Genomic DNA, 25,697 nt, shown 5'->3' with positions numbered 1-25,697 from the left:
TGAGGTCTACGCACAAACCACTCGACCACCGTGCAGCCCCTCCTTTGTTTAAATAGAGGATATTTGAGAAGTTTGAGTTTAAAAATGTCCTCAATTTGGGTCACCGCTTGTCATTGAGTGATGATTATGGCTCCTGCTGCAAAACCAGTCGAGAACCATCGCTTTTGGTAACATAGTCTGCAAGTAGTACACTGTAAACAGTTTAAAAGTACTGTCTGTATTAGGACATGATAGATTATTTCCTGTAGTTAGACATATTATAAAGTATTGGATAATCGGTAAGCATCACAGTACCATGTAAGTACACTTTAAACACACACACACTGCAGTACCAATGTGTCTCAAGACAGCCTCAGCGCAGACGGCTGTTTTGGAAAATGATCACATCAATCGAAATGATAGATAAAAGAGCAGGGAGCAATTGATAAAGTGCCACAATTATTTGCGAAGACAAATGGCCAAATTTGCTTTTGAAATTGGACTGGATCTGGGCGCAATGGAACAGAACTCATCATCATCATCATCAATGAGGCTGCCGTTGGATTGCTTTCTGTCACAGGCCAATACGGGCCATTGGATCCATCTGCCGGAGAGGATCAAATGGACCTGCTCGCGCAACATCACGGGTGATGTATAGCGAGCGTGTGTAGAACATATCACGCCGCAAATGAGCTATACATCACTTTGTGTGTGAGAGTGTGTGTGTGTGTGTAACACTTGACACTGTGTTTAAGTATGTTCAGTTCAAAATGATGGACTGTTATGTATAACAACAACAACAACAACAACAGGAAGTGCTGTTCTTGCCTCTAAGAGACTAATCATTCAAGTTTTAACAGCATTATGCATGTCTTGCATTTTTTTCCTACTCCTTTATGGACAGATAAAATCGTGTATCTATATGCCGTTTTTTAATAATAAACAAATCAAACCAAAATATTACAAAAATACAACATAAGGGGGCAAGAAACATTTCAATATTGAACAAAGCAAAATTTGTTCTCAATCAGAAATCACTTTATTGCTCTGTGGTTCGACCATATCTAATTTATTGTGTGGAAATATGATGCTATCTTCACTCGCTAAATGCACTGCAAAAAAGGTCAGTAAGGATAATTCAGAGAACATACTAACTCCTTATTTCTAAAATCACAAATACTCAGTGAAGAACTAAATTTGAAAAACTTATATGCTAGGACTACGTTAAGAAGCCGTAGCATTTCAGTATGTGGAATCAAACTATGGAATGGATTGAGTCAGGACCTCAAACAATGCACAACGATGAGACAATTCACTATATATCACTATATTGACACTTACTATGGTACACATTATGTCATTGGATGGTCATATCAGCTTGTACTTTGGTATGTGACAAAAAATTAAATTAAATTAAATTAAATTAAATTAAATTAAATTAAATTAAATTAAATTAAATTAAATTAAATTAAATTAAATTAAATTAAATTAAATTAAATTAAATTAAATTAAATTAAATTTAAAAAATATATATTAGGAAAGCAGGAAGTGAACAAATGTAACAGTTACTGATTGTAAAAGTACCAGATGGAGGGGTAGGATTTAATAAGATTTGCTTCTTCCTACTCCTTTTGGACATGTGGAACTGAGAATTGATGATGTGATGCATTCAATTGCAATCTGATGCATGTTCAAATGATATTAAGCATAAGCGTGGTCAATGTATTGTTCAAAAGGATATACTGTATTCAGCTTGTACCAGCTTGTACTGCATTAAGTATTTGAAGCTGATCAAAATGGTACTAGATTAAACCAGAAGTGCAAGTGTAGTGCTATTGGTAAACAAACTTTTTTTTTTTTTTTTGTCGGTTAATGCAGCGGAGTTTGAGTGATGATGCCGTAAAATTCCCCAGTTCAAATACTATACAGTGCTTAACTTTATATATTTCATATATTACTTTTTCTGTATTTTTTTTTCCTCTCCTCAACTTATATCCCTTTTTTATTAGCTGACAGAAGAATGACCTTGCCTTGCTTCTGGCTTTTTTATGATTCAATACCACCGCACTCCAGTCTGGATTAAGGTATATAAGCCAAAAGTGTCTTCATATGAAGTAGTGAATATGAAGGAAATTGCTCGGAAATTTCATCAACTTTTTTCATTGTCAATATAAACCACATACGGTAAGAGTGTGACTGTTCTGAACTCCTGTTTCCAGTGTGATGATGATATTAATTTTACCAACGTAGAGCAGCAAACTACTGTTTGTGACATTTAGGGTTAGGGTTAAGCAACGATCAATTCCACACAATCAACTAAATTATTAATTGGTCGTTATGCCCATCCTTAATATCAATGTTCTCAATCGCCCACACGCCAAGTCAGTCGTCTCGTGCAGTAAATGTCTCAGGGCAGCTCAGCAGGGTCCAGAACTGTCAGAGATACAAGACCACGCAGCGCCACCGGTCCACCTGCTGTGACAGCTAATTAGGCCCGGTCATGATGGTGGCCCTGTCTTAAGGGGGTTGGCATGGCTTCAGGGGGAGCGAACCATGCCGTTGTTGTCCATGAGTGCACTTAACCTTGGGACCACCCACCACCACGGCGGTGCGCTCTTGTCTTCGTTAGGCCACCCTTCAGTCATTAATTAGGCCGTACACGTCTAAGAGTTCTCCATTCAGGCTAATCAACAAGCCTCGGCTGACATCATTAGCATTCATAACAAGAACGTTAATACTTTCTTGACCTTAAGAAGACATCTTGAACTGGACCTACTATCCCTACAAGAAAGCTCCATCGCGGAGGTCACCGGAACGACAGGAAGTCAACACACTGGTGAAGAAATGCAATGAGACAGCGTAGCTTCGTAGCCTTAGGATTGCTTCCTGAAGTGTTTGGGATTTATGTTGGAGCTGCTGACAAAGGGGAGCGCAGCCTTTTGCTGGAGCCAGCAGGGGGCACTTGAACAGACACGGAACCATACTGAATGTGACCCTTATGCATCTTAAAGGCAGATGCATGCACGCCGTGTGGTACGCACTCCAGGTTAGCGTCATACAATGTATGCACAGCGTCATACATGCCCTTAATGTATACTTTCATGCTAATGTATACGCTTTGCAGTAGAACTCGGGTCAAACAAATCTGTACTCGATGTACTTCATGTAAATGAAAGCAGCTGGACATTGTTGTTATTTGGGTTATACTCTATATTATATGTACAAGTATTAGTTAGGTTTATTGTTATTTTTTATTTGGCTGTGGTTAGCGCGCAGGAGACCCGAGTTCGATTCCACCGATGGGCATTTCTGTGTTTTTTTCCAGGTACTCCGGTTTCCTCCCACATTCCAAAAAACATGCTAGGTTAATTAGCGACTCCAAATTGTCCATGCTGCACGGCAGTCGAGTGGTTAGCACGCAGACTTCACAGCTAGGAGACCCCAGTTCAATCCCACTCTTGGCCATCTCTGTGTGGAGTTTGCATGTTCTCCCCGTGCATGCATGGGGTTTTTTTCCGGGTATTCCGGTTTCCTCCCACATTCCAAAAACATGCTAGGTTAATTAGCGACTCCAAATTGTCCATAGGTATGAATGTGAGTGTGAATGGTTGTTTGTCTATATGTGCCCTGTGATTGGCTGGCTAGCAACCAGTCCAGGGTGTACCCCGCCTCTCACCCGAAGACAGCTGGGATAGGCTCCAGCACCCCCCGCAACCCTCGTGAGGAAAAACGGTAGAAAATGAATGAATGAATAAAAGTATTATTTCGGTTTATTGTTATTTATTATTTGGCTGTGGCCTCACAGCTAGGAGACCCAAGTTTAATTCCACCCGCGACCATTTCTGTGTGGGTTTTCTCCAGGTACTCCGGTTTCCTCCCACATTCCAAAAAACATGCTAGGTTAATTAGCGACTCCAAATTGTCCATAGGTATGAATGTGAGTGTGAATGGTTGTTTGTCTATATGTGCCCTGTGATTGGCTGGCATGCAACCAGTCCAGGGTGTACCCCGCCTCTCACCCGAAGACAGCTGGGATAGGCTCCAGCACCCCCCGCAACCCTCGTGAGGAAAAACGGTAGAAAATGAATGAATGAATGAAAGTATTAGTTGAGTTTATTGTTATTTATTATTTGGCTGTGGCCTCACAGCTAGGAGACCCAAGTTTAATTCCACCATTGACCATTTCTGTGTGGGTTTTTTCCGGGTACTCCGGTTTCCTCCCACATTTCAAAAACATGCTAAGTTAATTGGCGACTCCAAATTGTCCATGCTGCACGGCGGTCCAGTGGTTAGCACGCAGACCTCACAGCTAGGAGACCCCAGTTCAATCCCACTCTCGGCCATCTCTGTGTGGAGTTTGCATGTTCTCCCCGTGCATGCGTGGGGTTTTTTTTCCGGGTACTCCGGTTTCCTCCCACATTCCAAAAACATGCTAGGTTAATTAGCGACTCCAAATTGTCCATAGGTATGAATGTGAGTGTGAATGGTTGTTTGTCTATATTTGCCCTGTGATTGGCTGGCTGGCAACCAGTCCAGGGTGTACCCCGCCTCTCGCCCGAAGACAGCTGGGATAGGCTCCAGCACCCCCCGCAACCCTCGTGAGGAAAAACGGTAGAAAATGAATGAATGAATGAAAGTATTAGTTGAGTTTATTGTTATTTATTATTTGGCTGTGGCCTCACAGCTAGGAGACCCGAGTTTGATTCCACCCTCGATCCATTTCTGTGTGGGTTTTCTCCGGGTACTCCGGTTTCTTCCCACATTCCAAAAACATGCTAGGTTAGTTGGCGACTCCAAATTGTCCATGCTGCACGGCGGTCAAGTGGTTACCACGCAGACCTCACAGCTAGGAGACCCCAGTTCAATCCCACTCTCGGCCATCTCTGTGTGGAGTTTGCATGTTCTCTTGCCAGACTTTTTTGTCATACCCCCCAATTTGAAATACTAGAGAAATTAATAATATTTATTCATTTGTCTGGACAGTACATAACTCTGTGTGGGGATACTGTAGCTATAATGTATGCAATAAGACCCAATTCACACCAAAACTGGACTTCTATCACAGTCCAGGAAACAAACCTGAGGACCGCCTCCTATCTGACAGTGTCAATCATCTTATCTTCACAAAGGTTGGCTTTATGAGTGATTCATCTTGCAAAAACTCCACTTTCCTCAATTTATGGCTCCAACTTTCTTCAAAAACATGCACCAACTCCGCTTCATTATCCCCAGAACTTTTAAAACCTTGTTCCATACCAGGAGCAGCAGGGTATGCATGGCTGTCTAAATTACCCCCCCCAAACCCTCCAGGAAGACAAGAATATTTAGTCTGGCGGTCAGTTGCAGCAGTTACACAGCGAGGTTGAAGCCAGTGAGAGTGGAATCGGATAAAATGACATGATTTTTTCACCATGAGCACTCAAACACAGCATGGACGTTAATAAGTACAAGAACAGGGTAATTGGCCATAATTGGCCATAATTGGCCATAATTGGCCATAGGTGTGAGTGTAAGGTTGTTTGGCTTTATGTGCCCTGGAATTGGCTGGCGACCAGCCCGCGGTGTACCCTGCATCTCGCCCAAAGTCAGCTAGGATAGGCTCCAGCATAATCCCATGAACCTGATGAGGATAAGCGGCATAGAAAATGGATGGACAATTTATTGTAGTTGAACTCATAAAAAGTGGCTGTTTTACACCTTGGGTTGCCGTATATTGAGGTCAGTATGGTATTATGTATGGTATTATGGTAGGCCTGCATGCTAACCACTCGTTAAATAGTGTTACATTTCTAAATAAATTGGTATTTTGATGTAAAAAAACCCATATTTTTGTGTTATTTATGTTATTTTATAATTGTTTCAATATTTGAGCTGCCACAAAAGCAAAGCATTTTTGTGTCAAAACGAAAGTTATGCTTGAAATGTATCGATTCACAAAAAGCAGTTTTTCTACCTTTTTAGTGGGGAGCTGATATTTTCCTTAAACGTACTGAATGTTTTACTGCCAATTAGGTCGAACGGGAGAACATGCTAACACCACACAGAGATGGCCGAGGGTGAAATTGAACCCTGGTCTCCTAGCTGTGAGGCCTGCATGCTAACCACTCGTTAAATAGTGTTACATTTCTAAATAAATTGGTATTTTGATGTTAAAAAAACATATTTTTGTGTTATTTATGTTGTTTTATAGTTCTTTCGATATTTGAGCTGTCACAAAAGCAAAACATATTTGTGTCAAAACGAAAGTTATGCTTGAAATGTATCGATTCACAAAAAGCTGTTTTTCTCCCTTTTTAGTGGGGAACTGATATTTTCCTTAAACGTACCTATGTTCTACTGCCAATTAGGTAGAACGGGGAACACCACACAGAGATGGCCGAGGGTGGAATTGAACCCTGGTCTCCTAGCTGTGAGGCCTGCATGCTAACCACTTGTTACATAGTGTTACATTTCTAAATAAATTGGTATTTTGATGTAAAAAAAAACATATTTTTGTGGTATTTATGTTGTTTTATAGTTGTTTCGATATTTGAGCTGCCACAAAAGCAAAACATATTTGTGTCAAAACGAAAGTTATGCTTGAAATGTATCGATTCACAAAAAGCTGTTTTTCTCCCTTTTTAGTGGGGAGCTGATATTTTCCTTAAACGTACTGAATGTTTTACTGCCAATTAGGTCGAACGGAGATGCACGCTAACACCACACAGAGATGGCCGAGGGTGGAATTGAACCCTAGCTGTGCGGTCTGCGCACTAACCACTCGACCACCGTGCAACCTTGAGCATTATTACCTTCATAAATATTGACTTTCATTTGTTTGTGTTGGTACATATTTTCCCCTACGTTTGTGTTATTTGTACATAATTTGCGTTGGCTCATTTAGCCCGTTTGTACGCCCCCAAACAAACAATCAAATAAGCACATGTACACATTCATTCATGTAATGTGTTGAGTGGTATAAAAAGAGTGAAGATAGTATTTCCAAGCTCTTATCTGTCTGTGCTTGTAATGGGATAAGGAGAGTAAAAGTGAGCAATTGAGGGAAAAAGGGGAGTAGAAAATGCCATTTGTGTGTCGGGGATGAGGGGTGGGGTGCAGGGAGGGGATCCGAGCGGGCCTGCTAAACGAGTGACTTCTCATGCAAATGTATGCTAATTTATGCGTGCACGGTAGCGGTGGCGCCCGAGGCGGCTTTGATTGGCAGTCGCGGGGCCTGTGTTTGTGCGCTTGGCTGTGGAGTTGGCCACAACTGCCTCCTCCTCCCCACTAAACACCCCCCCCCGACCCCACCAATGTTGTACAAGCTCCGGATCCAGCTGCTGCACACGTCTGTATCCGGGTTTGTCCGTCGGACTGCTTCCAAAAGCAAGCATCAAGCCCTCCATTTTCACCTTCCAAAAAAAAAAGCTAAGCTCAGCCGCCTCCAATTCCTGTATGACTGAAAGCAGCCGGGGGCATCATCATAAAATCAATGCCCCAGCCTCCTCTTGGCTTGTCTTGGCTTTTTTTTTCTGTTTGTGTTTGCGTCTGTGTGTGTTTGTGTGTATGTGTGTGTGTGTGAGCATCGTCCTGGGATTGTTTATGTTGATTTTAAAGGAGGTGCTTGTGCACCAGAAGTGTCCATGTAATGCTGTTTCTCTTTTCCCACTAATGGGATGACAGGGAGGCTTTGGGTCAGGACCTCCTGTTACTTCAAGAGGGAGAAACTGGCAAAAAGGATGGGAGGAAAAGGACGGGAATTGCAGATTAACTTGGGATACCAACTAATAACAATAACAATACAATTTATTTGTAAATATACACTGACAATACATATCTACAGTATGTAGGTGAATGTGCTAACAAAACACTTTTAAGTGTAAACAACACGAAAAACCTTCAGCCAATCAGTGTGTGGAATAAATTAATGTAACAAACTAAGCAAAAAAGTAAAAAAAAAATGTACACAATTGAGTCATTTTGCAAGGTGCAAAACTTATATCACTCTAACAAAGACAGGAAGTCCCACACACGGCAGACATATTTGTTATGAATGCTGTAGAGGGGATCAGCCGACATAAATACATAAATACCATATTGATATGGATGGATGGCCAATCCTAGTAAATGTACTTATCTTCAGTGTATTTTTCAACATACTTAAATGTAGCAAATTTGATATTTGAGTTATGAGTTACTAAAATAGAAATTCCTAAAATATCTAAACAACGATGACATAATATAAACAACACATACAAATGGTTGTTTTACATGAAAAAAAGAATATATATATATATATATATAAATATATAAAAAATATAAAATTATATATATATAGTATATGCATATATTTTTTTCAACACATACAAATGGTTGTTTTACATGAAAAATATATGTAATATATATATAAAATATATCAAAAATAGAATCATATAAAAATCAAAAATATATAACATTTTATTTATATATAAATAAAATTATGTTGTTTTTTTCTTGTTGAAAAAAAATATATAAATGAAATTATATATATATATTAATATTTACATATAATTTATATAATAATATAAATAATATAAATAATAATATAAATATATCAAAAATAGAATCATATAAAAATAAAAAATATATAACATTTTATTTATATATAAATAAAATTATGTTGTTTTTTTTCTTGTTGAAAAAAATCTATAAATGAAATTATATATATTAATATTTATATATAATTTATATAATAATATAAATAATATAAATAAAATTATATTTATATATATATATATATATATTACTAATATAACACCAACACTTATTTACAATTGTCACACTTGCAATTGAACTGTGTGCGTGAGTTCCAATTTCTCTTCAATGTAAAACCTTCTGCACGCTACACACCTTCACTAAACACAATCTCTTCTATTGTGAACTTGCATCATCACCTCTTTTTGCCTCTGCGAATGAGTTTTAAAAATATATATTAGTTATTTTTGACAGGCCTAAAAATAAGCATTTTCTTAGAATCACAACAATAGATTTAACATCAAATCAAGTACAGTTCTATATTTTTATTGCCGTAGAGTACTGCTTGTGAGATATTATGAGCCAATATATTAGAATATTAATACTTTTCCCTACCCTCAGCGGACAGGATGAAATATTCATTCATTCATTCATTTTCTACCGCGTATCCTCACGAGGGTCGCGGGCATGCTGGAGCCTATCCCAGCTGTCTTCAGGTGAGAGGCAGACTACACCCTGTATTGGTGGCCAGCCAATCACAGGGCACATATAGACAAACAACCATTCACACTCACATTCATACCTATGGACAATTTGGAGTCGCTAATTAACCTAGCATGTTTTTTGGAATGTGGGAGGAAACCGGAGTACCCGGAGAAAACCCACAAATGCACGGTGAGAGTATGCAAACTCCACACGGGGAGAGTGGAATCGAACTCGGGTGTCCACTTATGCACCATGCAGCCCCAGATGAAATATTCTTATGACCAAATCGAGCCTATGCGCCACTTGTTTCTTCACTGCTGGGCAACATGAAGACGGTGTGTTTTTTTTTTCTCTCACCTCCAGGAAAGGTTGTTTTTGTGTGCAGAGCGGTGTTGATAATGTAAACACAAATTTATGAATGCCAAAGTATAATACGGTAACCGCTCTATATCATGTTTGTTGTTTTTTTATATTCATATTTGCAAAGCTGCGGAAAGAAAAACAAATTTAGCTAGGCGAGGATGAAGCCATTACTATGTCTATTACTCCTTCTGCACGTGAGCCTCCAGGCCAGTAGAGGAAAAAAAAAAGAAAATGGCAATAGTAGAACCGGCAAAAAAAAAAGAAAAAAAAATGTATTACCTCTTAGATACACTCTGTTGTGATGAGGTTTTCTCGTTTATTTTCCCTGCCACGATTCCTCGACATTAACGTTGCTCATGCATGTGTGTTGTAAACATTACACTCCAATGTGCCGCCATGCTTGTGGACTTACATGACCCTCCTCCACTTCCACCATTATGACTTACCATGAGCTTTTTGTTTTTGTTTTTTGTTTTTTTTTTTTGCTCATTCCAAATCAGGAAGCATCCGCAATTATACACTTGGTAGCAAAATTATTCATTTGGCACATTTGACGCCTCACAGCAATAATGGGAAATAAAGCAAAACCATTTAGACGGATCTGGGGCATCTCAACCTTTTGTTTGCCACACCTGGGGAGCACAAATGGATTCTCGTTTGTACAGAAGATTGAAATTGTATGCTTGTTTACACCATTGCTTGTTTCGGGGTTTATTTCACAATTCTTTATTTTGGTTATGAAGTTTATTAGGCATCAAGTTGCATTAATATTAGAGCTGTGCAATCAAATTAATTAATTGTGATTAATCACCATTTCAAATTTGTTCTAAAATTTGCCCTCTTTACTGTAAAGAGATAAATTACAGGATAATATTATATACTGTATATTATTATATAGTAACAGCCCTGAATGGAGTAAAAATTTAAATCATACTAAAAGATAGCAAGGCAATTGGCTGGCGACCAGTCCGGGCTACCCTAATGAGGATAAAAGGTATAGAAAAGCTAGCACAATAAAACGAGTTAATAGGAGCTAGCAAACAATGGATGTCATAGGAAATACCTTTTTTTGACGCTAAAACTTTCACAAAACAAACGTTCCATTTACGTAACAGACTTAACCAAGCTACAACGGTACCTAATATTATTATGATTATTATTGTAGCTTACAGCTTACAGGACTAGTTTTCGAAATAGGTACCTCCGAATGACGCACATTGTTAGCTAGCTCATACTAACTCGTTTCCCGTGTTAAAAATGCACAGAAAAGGGACAGAAATATGTGTTCATGTTTTAAATAAGGATGATGTGCAAAATTCCAAACAAGTCATTTTTGACAGCTCTAATTAATATTTTAAGTGAAAATAATATAATATTTTTAAATGAATGACATTGTCTCAACTATTTTAAAATTAATTTTACAATTACTTTAAATACCGGAAAAAATATGTACATTATTTTTTAACATTTTTAAAAGTAAAATAAAAATCATAAAGCTACCAAATAAATACAAATTATATTATTGTGTAATTATAATCGGGATTAAATTCCAATAATTACATGTATATTTCTGAATAGAATAAAATAAATTTTGCGGTAATTATTATTTAAAAAAATTAACAAATTAGTGAAATAAGATTAATTATTTTGTGACAAATTTTAAAAATTCAAGTCAGTAAAACGTATTTAAATAGATACAGATATAATTATCATTTTATATTATTATAAATTATTTTTATTCAGTTTTTTTTAATTATATTTAACTAATTACATTACTTTGAATTATTTTTTTGTGCAGCAAACTTTCACTTATCACCTCCCTAATTTTTTCATTTTAACATGTAGTAGTTAAAGTATCTACAAAAGTGTTGTATTAAAAAAACATATATGCACCAGGGACATAAATAGGAAGACCTCACTCTTACAATTTTAGAACTGAAGAAGCCTTTTGGACAGAAGGGGAAATTAGAGGCCATGATTCAACTTTTTTCGGATTACCATGGCCTGGGTAACTAACAATTTACACAGAAAATGTATTATTATTATATTATTACTCGTATTGTTATTATTTAGCACTAGCTTCCCGAGTCACTAGTCTTTTTCCATGTTGTTCTCTCACATCTAATCCCCCCCCCGACTATTGATGGCACAAGAACCGTAATGTTCCCCTAGTTACACATCACCTGACATCGGTGGTTTGATATATGCACATCACCCCCAACAACCCGCCCCAACGTGTTACTGCCGCCGCCCGTCCCCCGGCCCCGTTCCCACCTCCTCCACTGCTATGTAGCAGCAATGAATAATACATCTTTTATTACATTATTGCAAGAGATTTGTAACACTTGAAACAGAATGCAATATGCAGTTTGTTTCCACGTTTTGCGGGGAACGCGTGGTGCTTCCGCAAAGTGGGGCGGGGGAAGAACAGTGGCGGGGAACAAGCTCGCGGGATCCATCACCATCCCAGGGTGATTATTCTTCCCGCTGAAGGGTGGGATGACGGGCCTGTGTGATTTTCTGGGCTCGGAAGCAAAGGATGTGTCATGTCTAATGTGGTGTATGTTCATCTGGGCTAATGTTAGCGGAGAGCATGTGGTTGCTAAACGAAAAAAAAAAATGAATGATTTTATTCTGCCATCAATAAGACTTGAAGCGATAGATGTAAAATGGAGTGCACTACTTGCCTGCAACCAGGAGAGGCGCTGTTTAGGCACTTTTCCCGTTATTTTTAACTACGTATATAAGCTGCACGGCGGTCGAGTGGTTAGCGCACAGACGGAGTTTGTGCAGAGTTTGCATGTTCTCCCCGTGCATGCGTGCGTTTTCTCCGGGTACTCCGGTTTCCTCCCACATTCCAAAAACATGCTAGGTTAATTAGCGACTCCAAATTGTCCATAGGTATGAATGTGAGTGTGAATGGTTGTTTGTCTATATGTGCCCTGTGATTGGCTGGCCACCAGTCCAGGGTGTACCCCGCCTCTCGCCCGAAGACAGCTGGGATAGGCTCCAGCACCCCTCGCGACCCTCATGAATCCTCACAAGCGGTTGAAATGAATGAAAATACCAAATATTTTTTCTTATCATGAAAATTATTAGGGGAGACTAGGGGACCCGAGTTCGATTCCACCCTCTGCCATCTCTGTGTGGAGTTTGCATGATCTTGTGGGTTTTCTCCGGGTACTCCGGTTTCCTCCCACATTCCAAAAACATGCTAGGTTAATTAGCGACTCCAAATTGTCCATAGGTATGAATGTGAGTGTGAATGGTTGTTTGTCTATATGTGCCCTGTGATTGGCTGGAGACCAGTCCAGGGTGTACCCCGCCTCTTGCCTGAAGACAACTGGGATAGGCTCCAGCACCCGCCGTGACTCTCGTGAGGATAAGCGGTAGAAAATGAATGAATAAATGAAATCAAAACTCTCTTAACCCAAAGTCTTCGAGTCTGTTGACAGTTTGGTGCGTGCTAACAAAAAGCTAACCTTTCATTTAAGTGCAACAACTCAGTCTCACAGCCTGCATGTGTTGTTTCAGCGAGCTACAACAGTTTGATGTCATGTTCCTGGCATTCGTCAATAGCCGACTCTTGTATCCACTCATTGATTTCCGTCCCGGCCGTTTTTTTCCCACCCCCACCAGCTGAGCCCCCGAATGCAATTTAAGTGCCTTTGCGGGGACGCGGTTTCTAGCATAGAAGCTGACACGGTGTGGTCAATAGCCCCGGGCAACGTACGAGCTCTCGAGCGGCGTTCACCAGCGGCTAGACCGTATTTCCTCTTCCAGCTCACCTCACGCCTCCTTGTCAAATTAAATGATGGAGGCTGGAGGGGCTTTTTGCCGGCCTTCCATCTCGGAGAGAGGACAAGGCATGACAAACGCTGCATGTTTCCCCCATGAGAGACAACACTTCAATTGTTCCGTTCAATATTGCGAGCTGCTTTCAACGCCATACTTCAGGAAATTACATTTCAAAAATGTACCTGCAAGAACATGTGTTGGATGACTATGGTTGGTTTTAATAATCCCGGAAAGGACATCTCATCTATTTGATCATAGTGGCCCAATAAGTACACATCCGTGTTCTGGATCTATTTAGAACAAGCAGCAATGCCGTAGCCGATTTTAGACAGCCAAGATACCTTTGATTACTGCTAGCATCAATGCTAGCAACAACCATTCACACTCACATTCATACCTATGGACAATTTGGAGTCGCTAATTAACCTAGCATGTTTTTGGAATGTGGGAGGAAACCGGAGTACCCGGAGAAAACCCACGCATGCACGGGGAGAACATGCAAACTCCACACAGAGATGGCGGAGAGGGTGGGATTGAACTCGGGTCTCCTCGCTGTGAGGTCTGCGCGTGTTATTTATGTTGTTTTATAGTTGTTTCGATATTTGAGCTGTCACAAAAAAAAACATATTTGTGTCAAAACAGAAGTTATGCTTGAAATGTATCGATTCACAAAAAGCTGTTTTTCTCCCTTTTTAGTGGGGAACTGATATTTTCCTTAAACGTACCTATGTTCTACTGCCAATTAGGTAGAACGGGAGAACATGCTAACACCACACAGAGATGGCCGAGGGTGGAATTGAACCCTGGTCTCCTAGCTATGAGGTCTGCGCGCTAACCACTCGTTACATAGTGTTACATTTCTAAATAAATTGGTATTTTGATGTAAAAAAAAAGCATATTTTTGTGTTATTTATGTTGTTTTATAGTTGTTTCGATATTTGAGTTGTCACAAAAGCAAATATTTTTGTCAAAACTAAAGTTTTGCTTGAAATGTATCGATTCACAAAAAGCTGTTTTTCTCCCTTTTTAGTGGGGAACTGATATTTTCCTTAAACGTACCTATGTTCGACTGCCAATTAGGTAGAACGGGAGAGCATGCTAAGACCACGCAGAGATGGCCGAGGGTGGAATTGAACCCTGGTCTCCTAGCTGTGAGGTCTGCACGCTAACCACTCAACTACCGTGCAGCTGAGAGTTTTTATTTTTTTATTTTATTTTTCCAAAGCGAAAATGCTTATTACAGATCATCCGTAATAGTTTGTTATCTAACATTTAACTTTACATGTTTTTTTTTTCTTGTAACATCTGTTATTTCATCCTTTCATTAATGCCGTGGGCCAATAAAAAAATAATAATAATAATAATAACATGTGTGCTGCAAAAGTTTTTGCAAATTCCGGAATATTCATAAATGTAAAAGACAGTAAAGTAAGCATTTAGGAATTCTAATCATCTTTATTTTTATTATTTCTTTGCATATTGCACAGAATTAATACACATCAGTGTTAGTAGGAGCTCAATATGTGAGTAGCAGCATGCAGTGAGCAGACCCACTGGAGGGGAGCAAGCATCTGTTGCACCCCCCCTTCAGCTTTTTACCCATAGCTGCCATTATTTACGCCTGATAAGATCCTTTTCCAATTGGACGATCTGCAAACGCTCAAGTAACAACAAGGAAGTAGTTGTAGCGCCAGGCTGCAACACATATGAAGGATATGCGTTGCGATGGAACAGAACTGTGGTCTAATAATAGCATTTACTGTATCCCTTCATAGGACTGAAAACAAATATTCTGTACTCTTTGTTGGCATTCCGGGGATGCCAATTAAAGTAGAAGAATTTACCGATTCCTCTTGTTGTATTTCTAGTAGATTTCTGAAAAACAACCTCCTTAAAAAAGGAGGAAATGACAAAAGACGAATCTAAGACAGGAAGTGACAAAGACAGAGCTGGAAAGTGACAACAAAAGGCAACACGGAAAAGAAAATGAGGTGACGGAGACAAGATTTTCTACATGACATATGTAAAAAATGAAATAGCAAAGGGAGAGAAACTTTAAAGCGGATATTGACTCCCAATTTTGTTGTGATCTTCAGTCAATTGCGAGCACCAGATGAGCCCTGAAACCTTGTACGATTCCTAATTAGAACAAAATGTGAGATTCCTTCACAATTCCCTTGAGACTTGAGCACAGTGAGCATCGAAAGGACTCCCTCCACGAGTGTGAGTAGCGGGGAAATGTAAGGACAATAGGGATGTTAGATATTGGCTTTTTTACCGATATTCGATATACCAATATTGTCCAGCACTTCATTACCAATACCAATATACTGTAGGGACCGCAGTTCTACCCTCAAAACTAATGTAATGCAATGGTAATGGTTTTATTTTATTTGAATATGCATCAGGAGTAGGAAGAAGCAAAGCTTATTAAATCCTACCCCTCCATCTGGTACTTTTACAATCAGTAACTGTTACATTTGTTCACTTCCTGCTTTCCTAATATAATTTTTAAATAGTTTTTTAAAATTTAATTTAATTTAATTTAATTTAATTTAATTTAATTTAATTTAATTTAATTTAATTTAATTTAATTTAATTTAATTTAATTTAATTTAATTTAATTTAATTTAATAATGACATAATGTGTACCATAGTACCTGTCATGTATAGCACATGTATAGCACATCATGACTAGTTCAAGACTCTCGTCGTTGTGTATTGTTTGAGTTCCTTACTCAATCCATCCCATAGTTTGATTCCACATACTGAAATCCTACGGCTTTTTAACATAGTCCTAGCATATAAGTGTTTCAAATGTACTTCTTCCCTGAGATCATATTTCTCCTGTCTTGTAGAGAAGTATTGGATGACATTTTTAGGTTATTTTAAGGTTATTTTTAGCCTTATGCATTATTTTAGCTGTTTAGATATTAACTATATCAGCAAGTTTAAGTATTTGTGATTTTAGAAATAAGGAGTTAGTATGTTCTCTGTAGGCGGCATTATGAATTATCCTTACTGGCCTTTTTTTGCAGTACATTTAGCGAGTGAAGATTGCTTTTATAGTTACTAGCCCATATTTCCAGATTTCTCAGATTTCACAAATAAACTTTTTTTTTTACAAAATAAAACTAACATGGAATAGAAGTTATAGAAAAAAATACCATATTTGTTTTAGCGATGGATCTTAGTAGGGAAACAATACAGATGCATGGGAATACAAGCGTGCATTTGTAATTACTTATTAAAATACAATGAAAACACTTGTCTTTGTTTGGCCTATGATAGTTCATAATATATTGATGATGGTTTTATGATGATATATGCTTGGATTGTAAGTATTGTATTGTAAATTATTGATGATGAATTTAGGTTACTTCTATTCGTGTGTGAGTGTAGTGCTGACTGTTGTATTTATGTGTGTGTGTGGGGGGGGGGCATGACACAAACAAATGGTTTGCGACGTTCCCTTCACAAGGAGATAAAAGTTGGAACTTATTCATTCCTGCCCGTCACTTTGTCGACAACTTTTTCCACAACACACACACACACACACACACACACACACACAGTACACATATTTTTTCTTCTTTTTGCCAGACAATAACCCCAACATCTATAAGCTACGTATTTTTTGTGGTCTATTGAAGAAAAGCGTTCCACTCTGCTAGATTACGGTCAACCACGATTAAGATCTTTGCCTCACTGAAGCAGAGAAAAGCGGTAAAAAAAAAAAAAAAAAAAGAAAGAAAAGAAAAGAAGGACATGGTCTGTGTCGGAGATAAAACAGATGAAATCCTTCCATCACTGCAGCTCATTGGGAGTGGCGATCCCGGCGCTTCATCAGCGGCTGCCTTTTGAATGTCTTTTTCTGCATCTCCACTGTTGTTACATTCTCCCAGCTGAGCTTCTCTTTTCCAACCCTCACTGATCTCCAGAAAAAGGAAATATCCCTCATGTGTCACATCAGGGTTGGCAGACCCCTTTTCATGATTTTTTTTTTATTTTTATTTTTTTTTTTGAAGCTCAGTGTGTTTCTGGTCTCACTGTAAATTTAAGTCCTTCATTCATTTTCTCACTTATTCTTTTAAAGGTGAGCTGGAGCCCACTCCAGGGTGAGATGTGAGCCAACAATCAAGCACAGATGAAGCAACATCAATAACAGGTAAGGTACGACTCCACAACCCTGGACTGGTTGCCAGCCAATCACAGGGCACATTTAGACAAACAACCATTCACACTCACATTCATACCTATGGACAATTTGGAGTCGCTAATTAACCTAGCATGTTTTTGGAATGTGGGAGGAAACCGGACTACCCGGAGAAAACCCACACATATAGTGAAATGAAGTTCTCCTCCTACTCTGTGTGGAAGTGGTATTTTTTTTTGCTTCTTATTGTGTCCTTTTTTCCCCCATTCTATTTGAAACCCTTTCTTAAGTGTTTACCTGGCTCTAATATTGATTTCAAAAACTTAAAAAAAAAATAACATAAACATACATATACATGTTTTCTTTGCTCCAATATTCATATTATAATATCCAAATTGAATCCTGACAGTGGCCGGATCTTGAACTAATCAACTAAAATAACCGAGGGGGTGACTGCATCTTAAAAATGTGTTGAAATTTATTATTTTACTGAAGTTTGACCCGGCAACCATCACATTGGGAGACGACCATTGTACAACCTGAGCTATACCAATGACTACATTGCCCCATGTTTTGTGTTTCGAACCTTATTTATCAAGATTTGGCACTTGCAATTTTGTTTTTGGGTTTAAATTTTGGGTTACTGAAGTGAGAAAGACTATTGAATTCCAGCAATAATACAGGAAGGTGGTGTCTGTGTTGATCTCGCTGCCACATTGTGTCTTTGGGAGCGGTAATGCCAAGAATGACGTGTTCAATGAACGTAAAAGTAGCCTTAAATATAAATTTTTACCATTGATTCATGTGTATTTATATTTCCTTATATAATAATATATTATATAATTATATAATATATATATTATAATTTTTTTCGACTTGTAAAATTGTAATTGTAAAACTATGAAAACATTCAAAATCATTCCTGAATGAATTAATTGGATTTTAAATAATTATTTTGGGGAAAAATGAATTGGTTAGTGTCTATTTTGGTCAAGCCATCTGGAAAAAATGATTGACGCTAACCAAGGTTCAACTATATTGTGTAAAGCGAGTGTAAAGTTGACTATAGGGATGCTATTTCATGCCGGCAGAACTCTAATAATGTTCTAAACCATATTTAGAAGGTTGTAAACAGGATTTATATGCTTTAACTATGAAAAGTTTCACATTTTTGAACTTTTCATTTCTGTCATACCTTCTACTTCTACTTGTTTACATTCTTGAACGGAGAGAGTCGAAGAGAGTGATGTCACATCACAGAAGAAATGTGTTTTTCCTTGCCTTCAAAGGTTTCTAATTCAAATAGTGCGCTCTTTGCTTTCGAATTTGGAGACACAGCTCGTGTGACTGTTATGACTGTTCACCTCCCTCACCCTGTTGCAGAATTAATTCCGGCATTTGAATGCCAGCGCTGACGTTTGGCCCAAAGTTACTTGCCATTGCGATGATCCCCGATAAAAGCGCTGAGTGGTTTACATGGGAAGTGACATTTGGCATTTGCAGTGGGAGGTCTTACAAGTAGATGACTTGCTGTGAGTGCTTAGAAAGACAAAATAACAAAAAAATAAAATAAATGAAACTGAGCTTTTCATCTGAAGTTGAATTGCCAAAACCCGTAAATGCACCCAAAAAAAATACTTTTGTTTGTGCACATTTGTTTATACTATTCAAATGTTTTTTCACATGAGAGATAAAGCTGAAAAGATGAAGAAAGTTGGTGTGAGTTTTGTCGTTTTATTAATGTTGATGGCAGGTTCAAATGGCGGCAGTGGACACGGAACATTTTATTTTCATAAAGTCAATATTTCCTCAACACGGCTCCCGGATGTCGCCTGGAGAAACGGAAAACCGAGATGAAACAAGGGATGAAGGGGACACGGAATGGCGCATTAACCGGGGTCAGATTAGCCATTATTTTTGCCGCACGAACCTCCGTGATGCGAGGCCAAGGTCAGACAAGAAGACCGCCGCTGCTGGATGCAGGAGTTTGGGGCCTCCCAGCGGCAAATGCCCAGCCTTTGATCAGGGCGTGTTGTTTCTGTCACAAAGGTGACCCACAACATCTACCAGGCGACATGCTCGCCGACATTCACATGTTTTTTTTTTGCTGCAAGCAAAAACATACTTTGCCACCCTCGGCCATCTCTGTGTGGAGATTGTATGTTTGCATGTTCTCTCCAGGGTGTACCCCACATTCATTCATTTTCTACAGGTTATCCTCACAAGGGTTGTGGGGGGTGCTGGAGTGGCCAGCCAATCACAGGGCACATATAGACAAACAACCATTCACACTCACATTCATACCTATGGACAATTTGGAGTCGCTAATTAACCTAGCATGTTTTTGGAATGTGGGAGGAAACCGGAGTACCCGGAGAAAACCCACGCATGCACGGGGAGAACATGCAATGTCCACACAGAGATGGCCGAGAGTGGAATTGAACTCTCGTCTCCTAGCTGTGAGGCCTGCGCGCTAACCACCCGTCTGCCGTGCAGCCCTTTTCAATCATACATGAGCAAAAGAGAATTCAACCACTGTACAATAAAACTAAAATAAAGTAAAAATTTAGCCTATCCCAGCTGTCTTCAGGCGAGAGTACACCCTGGACTGGTCGCCAGCCAATCACAGGGCACATATAGACAAACAACCATTCACACTCACATTCATACCTATGGACAATTTGGAGTCGCTAATTAACCTAGCATGTTTTTGGAATGTGGGAGGAAACCGGAGTACCCGGAGAAAACCCACGCATGCACGGGGAGAACATGCAAACTCCACACAGAGATAACCAAGGGTGGAATTGAACGCTGGTCTCCCAGCTGTGAGGTCAGCGTGCTAACCACTTGTCCACCGTGCAGCCCCGTAATTAGTTAATTTATTAATTAATTCATTTTCTACCGCTTATCCTCACGAGGGTCGCGGGGGATGCTGGAGCCTATCCCAGCTGTCTTCGGTCAAGAGGCGGGGTACACCCTGGACTGGTGGCCAGCCAATCACAGGGCACATATAGACAAACAACCATTCACACTCACACTCACAGAACATGCAAACTCCACACAGAGATAACCGAGGGTGGAATTGAACCCTGGTCTCCTAGCTGTGTGGTCAGCACGCTAACCACTTTTTCACCGTGCAGCCCCGTAATGACTTCATTTCCATACAAAAAAAAAAATCCATCATGTTTGCTGTAGTAAACACGAGGAAACAAATTCCCAGCAACTGTCATGGAATGACTACGGAATACGGGATGAAAGAAACACAATTGGACTACCAACTATGCTACAGTGTACTTCTCTGGGTAAAATTGTTGATTTGTATATTGGGTATTTTGTACTTTAAATGACAGGGACGAATAAAGTACAATATTATAGAAATGAAAACTTATATATACTTTAGAGTAGTCAGTGTACAGCTTATATAGCCGTACATATTTTCAGTCATTTTCCGTGGATAGTAAATGTATAAGCTGTACAATAACTACTCAAAGGTACGTCCAAGTTTGATTTCTATAATGTTGTCTCCTGAGAATATATCATAAAAGGCTTACTGTAATGTTTCAATGGATGAGTGGCAACTTGTGGATAAGAAGCGGAAATGCACACAGACCACCCCCCCCCCCCCCCCCAGGGCCCCCTTATCAGATCAGCCTCCAAAAAAAAAAACACAAAAAAGGCAGGCCTCGATCTCGTATTAGAGTTCACCTGCCTGGCAGGGTGCGTACGGTGGAATAAGTGGGACAACTCCCCGCAGGCTCGAGAAAGAACCGGCCAATAAATGATAAAAGAGCGCGACTGGTCCCCCTGCACAGTGCCTTATTGAAGTTTGCACCGAGTCCCCCGTTTGCACTCGACAACTCGAAAAGCATCCGCCTCTACCGTTGCACCTGACGGGCCTTTGTCATTGTGAACATAAAGGAGATACAGGATGTGCATTAACCTATTTAATACTTGTGAAAAGGGCTTGTTGTGTTTTTGCTGTGGTCCCATTTAGGGATTATCTGTCAAGGCTTTTAAAAGGAATCTCAGACCCAAGATGGTTCAGTGAGCTCTGGTCAAAGGCTGTATTGGTGATTCTGTTGCGTATTAGTTGCTATTTTCACTTTGCCTGCTAATAATCGATCACGTTATGTGGACATCATACATCAGATTATTCATTTTTCACTATAACTTCTAATCTTGTATCTTATGTTCCCATAAAAATAATTGAAACGTGTAAATTTTATTGTTTTTAGCTTCCAAGATAACGAATGAGGCTGCACGGCAGTCGAGTGTTTAGCACCCAGAAATCACACCTAGGAGACCTGAGTTCAATCCCACCCTCGGATATCTCGGTGTGGAGTTTGCATGTTCTCCCCGTGCATTGCATGGTTTTCTCCGGGTACTCCGGTTTCCTCCCACATTCCAAAAACATGCTAGGTTAATTGCCGACTAAGATTTTTTTTTAAAAAGTTGTAGCATGAGAAAAAATATCACAATGAAGTTTTATTATGAGTAAAGATGTTGTAAAATGGGTTGCACGGTGGATAAGTGGTTAACGCGCAGGCCTCACAGCTAGGAGAGTCGAGTTCAATTCCACCTTCGGCCATATTTGTGTGGAGAAAAACATGTTAGGTTAATTAGCGACTCTAAATTGTCTATATGTATGAATGTGAGTGTGAATGGTTGTTTGTCTGTATGTGCCCTGTGATTGGCTGGCCACCAGTCCAGACGGGCAGTTCCCGCCTCTCGCCCAAAGACAGCTGGGATAGGCTCCAGCACCCCCTGCGACCCTCGTGAATTAATGAATGAATGAAAATAACGAATGACATATGAGTTTGAGGCACGGCGGTTGAGTGGTTAGCGCGCAAACCTCACAGCTAGGAGACCAGGGTTCAATTCCAACCTCGGCCATCTCTGTGTGGAGTTAAAAGTTTGCATGTTTTCCCTATGCATGCGTGGGTTTTCTCCGGTTTCCATGTTTTTGGAATGTGGGAACATTCCAAAAACATGCTAGGTTAATTAGCGACTCCAAATTGTCCATAGGTATGAATGTGAGTGTGAATGGTTGTTTGTCTATATGTGCCCTGCGATTGGCTGGCGACCAGTCCAGAGTGTACCCCGCTTCTTGCCCAAAGACAGCTGGGATAGGCTCCAGCACCCCCCGCGACCCTCGTGAGGAAAAGCAGTAGAAAATGAATGAATGTTACAAGTGTAAAAAGAAGTTAAGTCTCTCTTAAGTCTGCTTACTTAATATAACTTCCTGTGTCTCCATTCCTGAAAAGTATATCGTCACCACCTTTAGGAACAAGTGAAAAAGCCAAAGAAAAAGCATACATGTAGAGTTCGATATGACGGCGACGTCACACATGAAGACGGTTTGAATCCTGTACTTTGTCGGCTTTGTTTAACTTAACAAATCAACACTTAAAATGTAATTCTTGCACTTATTTACACAACAGAAGCTTACTATCTTTACATACATCCTGCAAACGTCACTTAACACCTAACAAATCAAAATGCGTCCCTTTTTATTTTTTTTTTTTCCTCCCGCCAAGCTCAATACCTTTCCATTTAATATGCCGCCAAGTTAATCAAGGTGCGTTTAAAATGCGAGAGATCACAGGTTCTTTAGCTGCCGATGCGCCTGACGCTCCTCAAAGGGGCCCCGGCTGATGGATCTCCTGTGTTCATTACAGCAAGAGAGACTTCGCTTTAATCAGGCGGAGAGTCACTTATCATAGCGACGCCTCGCCGCCCGCGTGCACGCGTGGCAATTACACGCGCTCCCACACAGTAATAAATACCGAGAGCAACCTTCCTTGAGACTCATGCATACATAGATTGCCTTAGAGTGCGCGTACATAGAGAACAGGTCGTGCTGTTACATACTGTGTGCATCAAGATCAATGACGACTTTGTGCACAGCTACTGCGTCCATGTGTGGAGTGCAGTCCTGGACCACAGGTCACTAATGGACAACAGGCTGGTAATGGCTGTGGCAGTTCAGCTTGTTCTATAATCGCATCACGTTTAACTCAATAAGGTAAAGGTCGGCCTGGCCCGCAGGTAGACGGGTCCTGTCCCAGCTTTGACCTGCTGAGAGACAGAAGGCTTGGGACGTTCAGGAATAGACGCCACATCCTGATGATTTTCATCCAAAAATGAAGCATCGCTTTCGGTGCTTTTCATTGCAGTGCCAAATAACAAGTACAGTGGTTGGACACTACCTATTCCGGAATGCAATCTATTTTGAATGTGTTCCAATAGTCACGTTTATATGAGTCAGTGCAGTCAACATCATTCTTTGGAGAGATGTATTGGCTTTATTCAATCAACCGATGTCAACAGTAACCACGTTTACATGACGAGTTTTTCTTTTTCCGAATGGAATCTTTCCGAATGACCTTCCCGAAAGCAATGGTATACATGGAAAGGAATAGTCCAATCGCGTGTCTACATGTGCCGCTATAATCAACCAGAACAGAATGGTTGTTTGTCTATATGTGCCCTGTGATTGGCTGGCGACCAGTCCAGTGTGTACCCCGCTTCTCGCCCGAAGACAGCTGGGATAGGCTCCAGCAACCCCCACGACCCTTGTGAGATAAAAGCCAAAGAACAATCAAAACACTGTCATGCTCACTGAAAAACAGACTCCGGATGTTGATAGAATTCCAGAATAAGGTTCCATTGTGTTTTTTTAGTATAACGGTCAGCTGTCTTTTTTCCATATGGAGTCATCTCCCCAAGTCTTAAGTGTCTGACATACTGTGGTAGGCTTACCTGAAAAGGGGAGAAGAAGCTTAAAGGGTGACCTGGGAGTCTCCCAGGAAAATGTGTCTAATCAGCCCCAGGGGATAACATCCTCTCTGGGCTGGGGCTGAGCCGAGAGCCAGGGGGCAGGAGGATCACAGTGAAATCTGACAGACTCTCTTCTTCGGGATCAATAACCAGTTTCTTTTTTTCTTTTTTTTAAGTGTGACATGTTGAGGGGCAGACAAGGAATTCTCCACCCAAATTCCTATGGAGAAGTGTTTTTTCTCTCCTGCGCTGTCTTTCTCCCGTGTTGTCTCTGAGGAGATTTTTTTTTTAGAATGTATGGGTGCTGTGTTGCCTTGGATTACATCAGCCAGCAGAAGGAGGGGCGCCTGTACTTCCAATATGTGCACAGATAACGCGCCTTGTGTGTCATTGCTACTGCTGCTGCAATCGTGTCTGTGTTGCCATTTCAAACTAAAAGGGACCTGATTGCCTCCAGTGCACATTCAGGTTTTGAATTTAAACTACTTTATTTCCTCAGATAGTGGCCTCCAGTCTAATAGATGCCGTGTCTCAATTAATCGCTCGGGTCGTTGTCTGCTTGAAACTTGAAGTACACGTCTCTCCGTAAATAAATGCCTTTACTACCTTTTACGGGTGTTAGCTGTAATTACCACAGTTAACTGCTAAGCCTGCCTGCAAGCAGGACTGTGTTGCTAACTCCAATGCTAATCCAAACAGCAGTACCTATACTGAAGCACGAAATACTTTCAATGCAAAATGTATTTTTATTATATATATAGATATACAAATTGTATTTTATTATATATATATATTATATAATATAATAATAATAGATAATATTATTTTAATATATATTTATTTTTAATATATAATAATATCATATATAATAATATATGAACTTAATATATAAACTTAATTGTAGTATTCTGATTTCTCATGTATTTTTATTACATATATATAGATATATAAATTGTATTTTTATTATATATATTATATATAATATAATAATAATAGATAATATGATTTTAATATATATTTATTTTTAATATATAATAATATCATGTATAATAATATATGAATTTAATTGTAGTATTCTGATTTCTCATGTATTTTTATTACATATATATAGATATATAAATTGTATTTTTATTATATATATTATATATAATATAATAATAATAGATAATATGATTTTAATATATATTTATTTTTAATATATAATAATATCATGTATAATAATATATGAATTTAATTGTAGTATTCTGATTTTTCATGTATTTTTATTATATATATATAGATATATAAATTGTATTTTATTATATATATATATTATATATAATATAATAATAATAGATAATATTATTTTCATATGTATTTATTTTTAATATATAATAATAGCATATATAATAATATATGAACTTAATATATGAACTTAATTGTA

General features: G+C 39.2%; 1 protein-coding gene and 1 long non-coding RNA gene across 11 annotated transcripts in view; one reads left to right on the top strand and one right to left on the bottom strand.

Moving 5' to 3' along the window:
- The window catches only part of LOC131139402 (uncharacterized), a 76,706-nt gene extending 59,210 nt beyond the window's left edge, over positions 1–17,496 (top strand). The window contains exon 3 of the long non-coding RNA XR_013629672.1: positions 17,435–17,496. This is a non-coding gene — a long non-coding RNA (uncharacterized LOC131139402). The remainder of the gene's footprint in view (positions 1–17,434) is intronic.
- The window catches only part of celf6 (CUGBP Elav-like family member 6), a 196,122-nt gene that overhangs the window by 82,305 nt on the left and 88,120 nt on the right, over positions 1–25,697 (bottom strand). The window lies entirely within an intron of this gene.

The sequence above is a fragment of the Doryrhamphus excisus genome, linkage group LG13, assembly GCF_037039965.1.
Source record: "Doryrhamphus excisus strain RoL-2023G ecotype Guam linkage group LG13, RoL_Dexc_Guam_v1.1, whole genome shotgun sequence".
Taxonomy (NCBI): Eukaryota; Metazoa; Chordata; class Actinopteri; order Syngnathiformes; family Syngnathidae; genus Doryrhamphus; species Doryrhamphus excisus.
This window is presented reverse-complemented; position numbering and strand designations above follow the sequence as displayed.